Source organism: Artemia sp. Qi Xiang Cuo, chromosome 7, assembly GCF_049724085.1.
Source record: "Artemia sp. Qi Xiang Cuo chromosome 7, ASM4972408v1, whole genome shotgun sequence".
Lineage (NCBI taxonomy): Eukaryota > Metazoa > Arthropoda > Branchiopoda > Anostraca > Artemiidae > Artemia > Artemia sp. Qi Xiang Cuo.
In genome coordinates this window covers 43710452-43723989 of record NC_142800.1, presented here as the reverse complement: position 1 = coordinate 43723989, position 13538 = coordinate 43710452, and the positions used below count along the sequence as shown (strand labels likewise).

Genomic DNA, 13538 nt, shown 5'->3' with positions numbered 1-13538 from the left:
TAGTAGTAGTCGTCGCAAAGAAAGTATCAAATTGACAATAATCAACTTGCATAACTTACAGCCTATGCCCCGTAAATCAAAGTTGTCTCTTAAATCAGTAAATTCAAGCATCAAAGTGAACCAAGTATCAAAGTAACAATAACCATCTTGCATAACTCATAGCTCTTTCCCCGGGGGTTTAGGGAGGGCTCATTCCCCAAAGCGTAGTTTTTTTGCCTTTGGACTATTTTGAATAAAGTGGTTATCTCAAAATTTTGACCGGATACCTTTGGGAAAAAAGTGGATGGGGGGGCTGGCTGCCCTTTGATTCTCAAAAAAAGAACTAGAGGTTTCAATTTCCAATCGAATGAGCCCCCTCCAAAGTTAATAAGACCACCCCTTCTGCAACAACCATGTTAACAATGGGCAACTTGCATGAGTTATAAGCCTTGCCTTCCAATCCATCCGTTCCATACCGCGAGGTCTGGGGGGGGGGGTCAAACCAGGAACCATAGTTATTTGACATTTGGACTATTTAGAGCAAAATGGCAATCTCACAAGTTTGATCCGATACATTTGGTAAAATGAGGACGTGGGGGGGGGGGAGTTTTTTGCCCTCCGATCCCTTCTGACTCTTAAAAGAGAACTAGAACTTTCAATTTTCAATAAAATAATCTTCTTCCAAATCTTATACGACCACCACTACCATAAAAACATTGTATGTCCCTGAGGCATAACTTACAATTCTTGCCCCTGGGGATTGTGTCAACCCCGAGGGCATTGTTATATGATCTTCGGACTATTTTGAACAAAATCTCCATATCAAAAGTTAGATCAGATGTATTTGGGGGGAAAAGGGCTTGGGAGGAGCTATTTGCCCTCCAATTACTTTTGACTCTTCAAAAGGGAAATAGAACTTCCGACTTTCAATCAAATGAGCCTTTTTTAAAGCTCATACGGCTATCTTTTCCATTAAAACCTTATTTACCCCCTGGAGCATAACTTACAGCCCTTTCCTCAGGGCTCTGGAGGTTGTAGCAACCCCGAAGGCATTGCTATATAATATTTGGACTAATTTGAACACAATAGCTATCTCACATTTTCGATTGGATACTTTTGGGGAAAAGAGGGTGTGGAAGAGGCATGTTGCCCTCTGATCACTTTTGGCTCTTAAAATGGGGAATTAGAACTTTTAATGTCCAATTAAATGAGCCTCCTCTAAAATCTCTGCGACCTTTTCCCTTCCATAAAACCTTGTATGCTCCCGGGGAACAACTAACAACCCTTGACCCCAGGCATTGTGGGGCCGTGTCAACCCCAGAGGCATTATTATATGATACGTGGACTATTTTGAACAAAATAGCTATCTCAAAATTTTGACCTAATTCATTGGGGGAAAAGGGGTCTGGGGGGAGGAGCTAGTTGCCTTCTAATCACTTTGACTCTTAAAATGGAACTAGAACTTTCAATACTCTAATCAAATGAACACCCTCTGAAGTTTATGCGACCACTACTTCCATAAAACCTTATATGTCCCCGGGGCGTAACTTACAGCCCTTGCACCTGCACTCTGGGGGGTTGTGTCAACCCTGAAGTTGTTTTCGTACGATCTTTTGCCTTTTTTGGACAAAATAGCTATCTCAAAAATTCGATCGGATGTATTTGGGGAAAACACGGCATTGAGGGGAGGGTCTAGTTGCCCTCCGATCACTTTGGGCTCTGAAAAAGGGATCTAGAACGTTCCATTTGCAGTCAAAGGAGCCCCTTCCGAAGTTTATACGAACATCCCTTCCGTGAAAACCTTAGTTCCTCAAGGGGCATAGCTTTCAACACGCGCCCTCGGGCTCTGGGTGGTTGTGTCGACCCTGGCATTTTTGTGATCTGATCTTTGAACTATTTTGAACGAAATGGCGAAATTTTTATCGGACGCTTTTGGGGGAAAATGGCGTATTTTGTCGCTTTTCAAGTGAAAAAAGCTGAGTGTCAGAATATCGCGAGCAGGTTGGATGAATTATGAATTTTAGTTTGTTCTCTATTTCATTCAAAGCTATTGTGCTTTTGTATTTGAAAGAAAAGTTTGTTCCTTTTATTTCATACTCTGTTGTTCAACATCTTGAGGATTTTCAATCAAATGAGCCTTCTTTAAAGCTCATACAACTAACAACCCTTGACCCCAGGCATTGCGGGGCCGTGTCAACCCCAGTAAGTAGCAATTTACTTAGTATGATGTTACTTCTTAGACTTAGAAATGCTGTAGACATAGTTTTAAGAGAAGAACAGTGCGATTTTGGGAATGGTAGAGTATATGTCGACCAAATTTTCACTCTTACATTAATAATTAAGAAGTGCCTAAGTCATCAAAACACCTTTAGCCCTCAGTTTCATAGATTGTTAGCAAGAGTTTGATTCAGCTGATAAAGAAGTTTTAGCGAAGGTCTTATCCTTGTATGGTATATCAGATAAATTCATTAAAGTGATTGGTGCTATGTACGAGAATAACATTACTGCGGTTAAGGTAGAAATGAGGTTAGTAGTTGGTTTCGTATTAAATCAAGAGTTAAACAGGTTTGTGTTCTATCCCCACTTATATTATGCTGATGATTTAAGCATCCTAGATGAAAGTGTGAGCAAAATGAATGAACTTTTAGAGTTTCTGCGAGTTGAGGGTGCTAGAATAGGTTTAAAAATTAATGTTAAGAAGACTAAGTCGCTAAGACTAGGACTAAGTGAAGATGAATAGGTGACGTTCGGTAACGAAAAGATTGATCAGGTGGGCAGCTTCACTTACCTAGGTAGCATTATTAGTAAAAGCGGTTGGTGCAGTGAAGATGTTAAAAGTAGAATAGCCAAGGCCAGGGTATTTTTCACAGTGAACAAAAGTTTGGAAGAATAGGAAGATAAGTCTGCGAACCAAGATTAGAATATTGGAAGCTACAGTGATGACGGTGGTCAAGTTTGGTTCTGAAGCATGTGCGCTTCGAAAAACAGAGGAATATTTGTTAGATGTATTCCAGAGAAATTGCCAACGGATTGGTTTGGGTACCCGACTGACTGACCGTATTTCAAAGAGGAGGCTATACGAAAAGCGTGGTTCAATCCTGCTTTCTAGGGTAATACTGAGAGAACGGAAAGATTGTCCTTCTCAGCCAACCACCTAGGGCTAAACGAAAAGAAGGTTGTCCTCGGAGGGGGTGGGGAGATGTCGCAAGGAAAGATTTAAGGGAAATGATAACTTCCTGGAAGGGTGTAAAGAACGAGGCTTTGAATAGATTGAGAGGTAGGAGGAGCATGCGTAGCTGTGTTGGCCTCAGACATCTTGGTGCTGCGACGAATTCTTAGTAGTAGTAGTAGTATAGATGATAGGGTGTGACATCCTAAAAGAGAAGAAAATAAGCGAAAAAAATTATATATGTTAAGACAGCTGTTTTCTGTTTTTCCAAAAAACAGAAAGCAGAAACAGGTAACCTGTTTTTGACGGGCCTTTTTCTGTTCGTTTTTTTTTTCATCTGTTTTTTTTTTTTTTTTTCTTTTCTGTTTTTCGGAAATGAGAAGCAGTGCCGAGGCTTAGTCCACCTCCTTTTAAATATAACAAGAGAATATTGCACCTCCTTTAAAAAAGGTGCAACACAACCTTACATAAATACCCTCTGTGTAATTGTATAGACGCATTTCTCTAAAATCACCTTTTGAGAATCCTTTTTTTCGCATCCCCGGTTGGGAACCCCTGATGCTAATATATGAAAATTCGGAGTCAAGTCTTTTATTCCAAAAAAATGACTTGACAAAATAGAAAAGGAGACAATTTCGCCCGTAATTCTGAAAAACATCCAAGAAAGAGAAGAATAACATCCAAACGACAAAAAAAACTGAAAAAGAAACAAAAATTAGGCAAGCGCAAAATGCAAAGGAAAAGATTAAATGAACTGTATACATTGAAGCTGCACAGCGTTACTATACATACAGTTTTTAAATTAAAAATAAATAACATAAGTGTTAATAAGACTTTTACTGCGAATTATAAACTAAAAAACTTAACATTTGGAGGATATTCATCGATTGAATGTCACTGTGACTAATCAGTTAATTAAATTGATTAAATAATTAAAATACTAAAATCTAAAGGAAGAATAACAATTCTTAAATCCTATATTTCTTCTTACCTTTTAAATCAAAATTATTACTATAGTAGAGTAGAGTATCTAAAGTAGCAGCTACACGCAAAAATCAACCATTAGCATGAGCTGACGCCAATTTTTATCGGGTTGACCCCGATATATTTTACAAACAAAAAGGCGAAACGTTTGCCCAAATATAGAAGATAAGACCGTTTAAATGAGAAATTTCACGGCAATCTAATCAATTAGTGGGAAACTTCTAGTCTCCATTGACTACGGATCCTGCTCAGTTTAAAAAAAAAAATTTTATCGTCTCGTGATCGCCATTGAAAAAGAAGAAGTCATTTTGGGTATGGCCTTTCATTACAGTTAGCATAGCTGTAACCTGCAGCTTAAAATAGGTATTCAAAGCTTTATCATTTAGACGTATAGATCCAAAATGTTTTAACTCAGAGATTCCTAACCTTTTTTTCTCATAGACTATTTTCAAAATTTTGATTGTTCTGGTGGACCCCGTGCAGCTAAGTTTCTACCATACTTCCAAAACTCAGAAAGATTGAGAAGATTAGATCTAACTATGGATATTCCTGTTGCGGCTTAGGTCCAACCACGAATTGACAGTTTTCGAAAAGGAAAGTGATAATTGATTGGTTATAATTAATTAATTGGTTGTGCAGTGAGTGCAAGCGAAAAGTTGGCCAGCCAAAAAGGGATTCCATCCAACTTTACCTTTTATTACATCTACTCATAAGATAAGAAACCAAAAAACCTTACTTATCTTATTTAGAAAGCCCCTTTCGGAGTGGTAAAAAATATAAAAAAGGACAATAGTGTATTCTCTTGGCTCATATTTATTCAAATACTTAATTATTACCCTGTTAATTTTACTGTTTTTATTGTTATATGATATGACATACATTGTAATATGATAGCAGTGGTAGCAAAATTAAAATTAAACCTCAATATCGTCACGTAACTTCTAAAATGACAATCACAAAATAGTCATACTTTTAATGGGAGGGATGCACGGATTGACAGCAAACTACCAATATTTGGCTTCAGTTTTGTTAAAAATAACCATGAAGCTCCCCGTTCTGTGATATTTGGTCTGCTTCATTTTTTGTGAAAAGGTTTGTTACGAAAAAAAAAAAAAAATCGACAACACCTGACGAGGGAAACGCTATCAAAAACTATATCACAATTCCCCGCAGTCCAGGATACTTTTTTTTTGGTATTTCTGTCTGCAGCCAAAACATTTAATACCCCTTTTCTAATTTCACCTTCTGCTGTCCATTTCTGCTAAGCTCGAGCAAATCCTTTAGTAGTATCACAATAACCACTTCTGTGTCATCAAATGAATTTGTGATACATGGTGGTATTTCCATCGTCGTAATGTCTTCGGTGTGCGTGTAATTGAACCACCGTGTAACTGAACCCCGAACAATTGAACCCCTGCAACTGAACCACCGTGTAACTGAACCCCCATGCAACTGAACCCTCGTGTAACTGAACCACCGGGCAACTGAACCCCATTTAACTAAACCCTCGTGTAACTAAACCCCCGTGCAACTCAACCCCATTTAACTGAACCCCCATGTAACTAAACCCCCGTGTAACTGAACCACCGTGAAATTGAACCACCGCGCAACTGAACCACCATGCAACTGAACCACCGTGGAACTGAACCACCGTGCAACTGAATCTCCGTCTAACTGAACCCTCGTGCCACTGAACCCTCGTGCAACTGGACCATCGTGCAACTAAACCACTGAACTCAGATTTTCAGTTCTCAAAAATATTAGGCAATATCATTGGGTAAAACACAAGTTAGAATTTTCACATGTTCAACCTTGTTGAAATTGCTTGTTTCTTAATTTCATGATATAAACACCTGTCAAAAGTATTCACGAAAAAGCTTTGTTTTATTTTTGCAAAAGAAAAAGAAGAACCGATGTCACAAACCATTAAATCTGATTTATTACTCTGTTTTCAGATGAATCAGATCTTTTGGACGTTAAGTAATAAGCATATGTGTTAAATTTATTGGCCCTTTGTGAATCTAGGTTAAAATTTTTGATCAGATCTCTTTGAGAAGATTGCAACTAAATAGGACTAGGGAGAGGGACTGGTTGCACTCCAGCCTTTTTTTTCGACATTCCTTCAACTTGCCATGAAGGTTTTAACTTCACACCCTCATGCTTATACCCTTAGCTGCTCTCGACACATTGCAGATACGTCTTTTAAAACTGGATGCACATTGTACCTCTTGATTTAGTTGAAGAGGCTCCTAAATGTTTTCCAAACAATGTGACGGCCGATACCATCAGCCATTGTAAATGTTCCTGGTATTTCCTTTTCACAACCAATAAAGGAATAAACGCTTTTTGATTGTGTTTGGCATTCTTCTTGACATTTCCCTAAGGTTTGACCCTAATGCTGCATGCATTTTTTATTTATAGGATCAAAACATACCATCTTTTCTTGAAAAAAAAAACCACTTATATGTTAACAATAGGCAATTTGTATAACTTACAGCCCTTGCACCAGAGGCTGAGGGTTATGAACCATAGTTATTTAACTATGGTATAGTTATTTAACCTTTGAAATGTTTTAAATAAAATGGCCGTCCCAAAATTTAGATCGGATGTAATTGGGGAAAAAATAGTGTGGGGTGGAAGCCCTCCGATCACTTTTAACTATGAAACAGTGCACTAGAAATTTTGATTTCCATTCGAATGAGCCCCCCCCCCCCTAAGTTCATACAAAAATTTTTCTACAAAAACCCTATGTGTTAGCAATGAGCAACTTAGCTTAGCTTACAGCCCTTGCCCCAGATGCTGCTGGTGGGATTGTTAACCCCAAGGACATGGTTATTTGACCTTTAGACTATTTTGAACAAAATATTAATTTTTATTTTGATCAGATGTATTTGGGAGGGGGGGGGGATTTCGGTTAACATGGAGAGGCTGATTTTCAGCTTATTACCACTGAATCTTAAAGATTTAACTTGAACTTTTAATTTACAATCGAATGAGCCTCCTTCAAAGTTTTTACGACCATCCCTTCTATAAAAACCTTACATTTTAACAATTGGTAACTTGCAATAACATACAGATTGCTGATACAGGTGCATCAGCAATTTTTTTTTGGAACAGCCCAGCGTATTAAGATGAAACTTCTGGGGCATCTACCTGCTACTACTGCAATTAATACTGCTGCTACTACTGTTGCTACTACTACTAATTCAACACTATTATTATTACTACTGCTCCTACTACGACCTCTGCTACTATTAAACTAGCACTATTAAGACTTCGCCTATCAAGTTGAAAATATGAGAGAATGGGGTATTTGAGGTGGAACTTGAACTAAATCAAAAGCCACTATGTGCATGCAGATTTTCAAAATGACGTATCTCAAAAAGGGATTTGTGCATTAAGTTGGAACTTTCAGAGAGTACTTAAAGGGAAAGTCAATTCACCAAAAGGAAATATATGCACGCTCAGGTCTGGATTTACAACTAGGTCCCTAGGTCCGGACCTAGGGGCGCATAATGCCAGGGGGAGCAATAAATTATCACTGAGTAATTTTTTCCTGACAAAAACTGGACTGATGTTATTTATCGTCGCCAGGTGCACTCTGCCGCCACGCTGCCTATTCACAGAAAAGCGACTTTAAAACAACACAGGACTTCCATGGTCACTTATAAACTGTCAGATTTCCCCCAAGAATGGTAGCTGAGAGTTCAGTATTACCCCTCTCTTTCATCACTTTTCGCTCATCAGTTGTGTTCTGTTAACTGCTTCCATGAGCCCCGAATTTTTGGGAATAACCCCGAAAATCTTGCAAAAACGGAGCGGCAAAAACGCTTGGTTCTTAAACGTCAAAGCTTGAAATCCGGCCATGTGCACGCTAATGCTATTACTATTTTAATTACATTTACTACTGCTACTACAACAACTACTAGTTCGACTGCTACTTCTATTGCAACCACTTGTAAGCTAAAATGAAAATTAAGGAACTACATTGATATATAGGTTATCAAAAGGATATATCGGCAATGGGATAGCAACAGCTAATTGTATTAAGAATTAAGTTGAAACTTCTAGAATTTGATGAGAGGAATCTTCGGCTTAACAAAAGTCAATATGATAATACTACTGCTGCTACTAGCACTAGTGCTATTACTATTAATACTACTACTAATACTATTATTGGGACTACCCTTACACCTATACCTAACGGTAATGAACGGTGTGAAGGTGGAATTTTCGGGGAATATTGAGGGTAGAAGGTGAACTGAATCACATCACGCCATCTGTATACAGGTTGCCAAAGGGCGCATCAGCAATATGCTAGAGACAGTTTGGTGTCTTGAAGAAAATAAAAGGTGTTATGTGCATACTGCTACTAATTCTACTACTGCTAATGTGCAAGCTAAGGGTATTAAGGTGAAGCTGTCAAGGAATATTTCGGTGGATATTGAACTGAATCAAATTGACTATGATTATGCACGTTCTCAAAAGGGTTACACAACAATATCTCAAGAACAGCTTCCATTAATAAGTTAGACCTTTCGGGATAAGTTGTGGGTGGGGGACTTCAAACTAGCCAGAAGGCTACATGTATATGATACTAATATAACTACTAAGATCACTGTAACTAATAACGCTAAGAGTATTAAACTGAAACTTTTAAGGAACCTTTAGAGGATGTTTTAATTAAACAAAAATATTATTTTCACGCAGGTTTTCGAAAGGGCATATAAGCGATGTCGGTACTTGTCAACTAGCTGGAACCCACGCGATATATTATATAGGGAAGATGCTTAAGAAACTAGTCAAACGGGTTTCTTTCAATAGAGAATTGGATTGCAGACCATGGCTTGTCACTGCGTCTAGAATATTTAAACTTTAGTTTTTGGGGGTTTAGGGGGGAAAGGTACCTCGGTTAGGTTGCGTATTTAATATATGCTATGCTTTACCCCCCCCCCCCTAATGTGCATACATATAACCAAAATTTGTTTCTAAACTATAATATTTTCGTGCTATTTTGTTTTATTTCATTAGCATTAAGCAAACTTCACTTCTTGCGTGGGTTCCAGCTAATTGGCATGTACGGCGCTATCCTATATATCAGAGGCAACGCTATAGCGCTGTCTATAGTAAAGGCCATACGGCTCCAATGTTTTATTATTTTTTTTTCCCCAGAGGCACTTCATATGGAAGGGGTCATCGTAGAAACTTCAAAGGGGGCTCATTCGATTGAAAATCGAGAGTTCTAGTGTCCTTTCTAAGGATCAAAAGTGAATGGAAGGCAACTAACACCCCTTCCACGCGCACCAGTTCCACAAATACATTCAATCAAAATTTTGTGATAGCCATCTTGCTCAGCGTAGTTGATTTCCAGATTGAAATTATTTTTTTGAGGAGGACACTCCCCCACAGCACTCAGGGCAAGGGTTGTAAGTTATGCCCTGGGGGCATAAAAGGCTTTTATAGAAAGCTTAGTTGTAGAAACTTCAAAAAGGACTCATTCGGTCGGAAATTCAAAGGGCTAGTGCCCTTTTTAATAGTCGAAAATGATTGGAGGGCAACTAATCCCCCTCTCACGCCCACCTTTTCCCCCAACACATCCACTCCAAATTTCGAGATACCCATTTTGTTCAACGTAGTTGAAAATTCTGTAAATTCGGTCTTTAAGTATAACAACCCCCCCCCCCCGTCCCACAGCCCTCAGGGTCGTAAATTATGCCCTGTGGGCATATAAAGTTTTTATAGAAAGCGTTGTCGTAGAAACTTTAGAAAGGGCTCATTAGATTGGAAATGTAAATGACTAATTCCCTTTTTAATAGTCGATAGTGACTAACACCCCTTCCACGCCCACCATTCCCCAAACACATCCAATCAAAATTTTGATATAGCCATTTTGTTCAACGTAGTTATAAGTTCTGGAAATTATATGTTTGAGCAGGTCACTCCCCCCGAAGTCTTCAGGGCAAGGGCTATAAGTTACAGTCTTCAGGGCAGGGCAAGGGATATGGTTCTTGGAAGGAATGCTCGTACAAACTTCAGAGAGGACTCATTTGATTGGAAATTGAAAGTTTTAGTTCAATTTTAAAGCGTCAAAATATATCGGAGGGTAACCAGCTTCCCACTCCCCCCCCAAACCCTTTTTTCCCAAATTCATCCGATAAAAATTTTGAGATAGGACACTCCCCCCGCAGTCTTCAGGGCAAGGGCTATAAGTTACAGTCTTCAGGGCAGGGCAAGGGATATGGTTCTTGGAAGGAATGCTCGTACAAACTTCAGAGAGGACTCATTTGATTGGAAATTGAAAGTTTTAGTTCAATTTTAAAGCGTCAAAATATATCGGAGGGTAACCAGCATCCCACCCCCCCCCCAAACCCTTTTTTCCCAAATACATCCGATGAAAATTTTGAGATAGCTATTTTGTTAAAAATTGTTCAAAGATCATATAAAAAATTCCGGTGTCGACACAACCCCCCCCCAGGGCCCGGGGCATGCGTTGTAAGATATGCCCTGGGGCCATATATGGGTCTTATGAAAGGGATGCTCGTATTACCTTCAAAGAGAGTTCATTTGATTGGAAATTGAAAGTTCTAGTTCACTTTTTAAGAGTCAAAAGAGATTGGAGGGCACATAGCCCCCCCCCCCTCCACGCCCTTTTTTCCTCGAACACATCCGATAAGAACTTGGAGATAGCTTTTTTTTAAAAAATAGTTCAAAGGCCATATAACGAAAACTCCGGGGTCAACACAGCCCCCCAGGGCCCAGGGGCATGCGTTGTAAGATATGCCATGGGGGCATATATGGGTCTTATCGAAGGGATTCTCGTATTAACTTCAAAGAGGGCTCATTTGATTAGAAATTGAAAGTTCTAGTTCACTTTTTAAGAGTCAAAACAGATTGGAGGGCACCTACCCCACCCTCCATGCCCTTTTTTCCTCGAACCCATCTTTTTTCCTCGAACTTTGAGATAGCCTTTTTTTTAAAATTGTCCAAAGATCACATAACGAAAACTCCGGGGTCGACACAGCCCCCGGTGCCCGAGGGCAGGCGTTGTAAGTTATGCCCTGGGGGAATATTTAGTTCTTATTGAAGGGATGCTCTTAAAAACTTCAGAGAGGGCTCATTTGATTGGAAATTGAAAGTTCTAGTTAAGTTTTTTAGAGTCAAAAGAGATTGGAGGGCAACTAGCCCCCCACCCCCACGCCCCCTTTTCCCAAAAGGCATCAAATAAAAAATTTGAGATAGCCAATTTGTTAGAAATAGTTCCAACATCAGATAATAAAAACTCCGAGGTTGACACAGACCCATTTTTTCACTTCGATATTGTTCCTTTGATACCAGTTTTGATACTTTGATGAACATTTGAATTTTTTTGAAAAATGTTGATTTTGAAAAAAGGAATTTTTAAAAACTTGACACTTTTGCAATCAAAAACGTACAAAAATTAATTAAAAAAAAAATTTCCGAAAAATATGTTTTTCAAAGAAATGTAAAGGCCATTTTAAACTTAAGCTCAGCAGATACAAATACTTGTTAAAATTCAAACTCAAAACGACCAGAAATTACTATTAAAAAAAAAAAGGAAACCCAAAACGAGCAGAAATTAAATAAACAATCATAGCAAAAAACATACAACAAGTAATAATATAAATCAATAAATAGATCTTAAAGCGAGTAATGCTTAGATTGAATATGAAAAGCAAGCTTAGAACGAAAAAAAATATTTTCCTATTGAAGTATAAATGAAACTCAAAACGAACAGAAATTAAATAAAAATTAATGCAAACAAACATACAATAGATATTAATGTAAATTAATAAATAAATCTTAAAACGAATGAAACTTAAATTGAATATGCAAATCAAGCTTGAAACGAACAAAAATCACTACAAACAAGAGTTTGGGTATCACCTCCTTCTCTCACTGTAGAAGTCTAAAACCTATTGCGTCATTTGCGCTTTACTGAAAACCAATTTAATGACAAATATTTTCTTTTGTACTTGATTTTGAAAATAAACATTAAAACAATAGTAAAAATTTTAACTGATGAGCTTTCAGCAATTAATATCATTATAAATCAAATATTCAGTTTAATTTATTAGCCCTTTTGAAAGTTGTTCAAGGCGAATATAGTTTCACTACAAACAAGTGTTTGGATACTGCCTCCTTCCTCATCTGTAAATAAAAACCAAAAGCCTACTGCGACATTGGTGCTTAACTGAAAACGAATTATATTACAAATATTTTCTTGTCATATTAATTTTATTTCTGATGTAAATGAGAGGTAAGTTTAAACTTTCCCTCACCGCCCTAATGTGCAAATATATACCCTGAATTGGTATATATAGGGGGGGGGGGGGTAAAATTCATTTCCGACCAAAATGATTATTATATTTGGAAAGAGCATAAAAAAAGCCAACGAGTGGTATGTTTACTTTATTCGTAAGTCAATAATATGAACAACGAAAAATTTACCAAAACTACATTGTAGTTTTGTTTTAGTTAAATATTTAACACATAGAGTTGGTATTTTGGTAAGGTTAGGTTACATTTTGCATGCACCGCCGTTATATTTAACACCCACACCCCTAATATGAAAATATATTGCCCAAACAATACATATCCTATCTATCCCCCAAGCGTCTCACTTGTTTCAACCCGAATATCTGTAAATTGTATCAACTTGGGGGTTTTGTGAATAATGGACAAGTACCCCAAATAAAAACCAGGTTATCAGCTAATGGAGTTGACAGATGTCATGAGGAAATATTTAAGGGAAATAAGAACTTCTTGGGAGGGTTTTAAAAGGGAAGCTCTCCATCGATTGAGATGGAGGAGGAGCGTGTGTAGCTGTGTTAGCCTTAAGCAGTCTGACGCTGCAGTAAGTTGGTAGTAGTAGTAGTAATGCTAGTAGTATACATTCCTTAATAATAAAAGAGGAGCATAATATTTTCAGTTATGTGTTTACTTTATGAATCACACAAAGACTTAATGACATAAACTACTTTTCCGTTTACTAGTATGAATTTAGTCATATTATTCACTCATATGAAACTTTTCACATAATTTTTCATATCAAACATACGCTAATATGAAATTAATGCTGAGTTTGGGCTATTTGCCGAAGATATTTGAGCTTGTCAGTTTCATTAGAATATCCCTGAACTTTCATAGACAACCTTTCAGCAATAGCGTTGTATTTGCCTCTAATACCTTCTACGCCGTTTTGTGCTTGAATGGTCATTAATCTTTGAATGCCGATGTCACTTTTTATTCCTTCAATTAATTTCCAAACACCTGGGTGATAGCAAGAGAACATAGCGTTAAAAGCATGATGAAAGCCTTCTGTAGCATTGGTTGTTTTTGATTCACAAACTAGTGCATCGTTTGTATGATTCCAAAGCTCAGGTGG

General features: G+C 37.8%; 1 protein-coding gene across 1 annotated transcript in view; it reads right to left on the bottom strand.

Annotated features, from left to right (window-relative positions):
* Positions 1–3773: 3773 nt before the first annotated feature.
* Positions 3774–13538, bottom strand: part of LOC148950308 (leucine-rich repeat-containing protein 58) — a 44236-nt gene continuing 34471 nt past the window's right edge. Inside the window, exon 6 of the mRNA XM_089091550.1 lies at positions 3774–3845. The gene's annotated coding sequence lies outside the window, so the exon portion shown is untranslated. The remainder of the gene's footprint in view (positions 3846–13538) is intronic.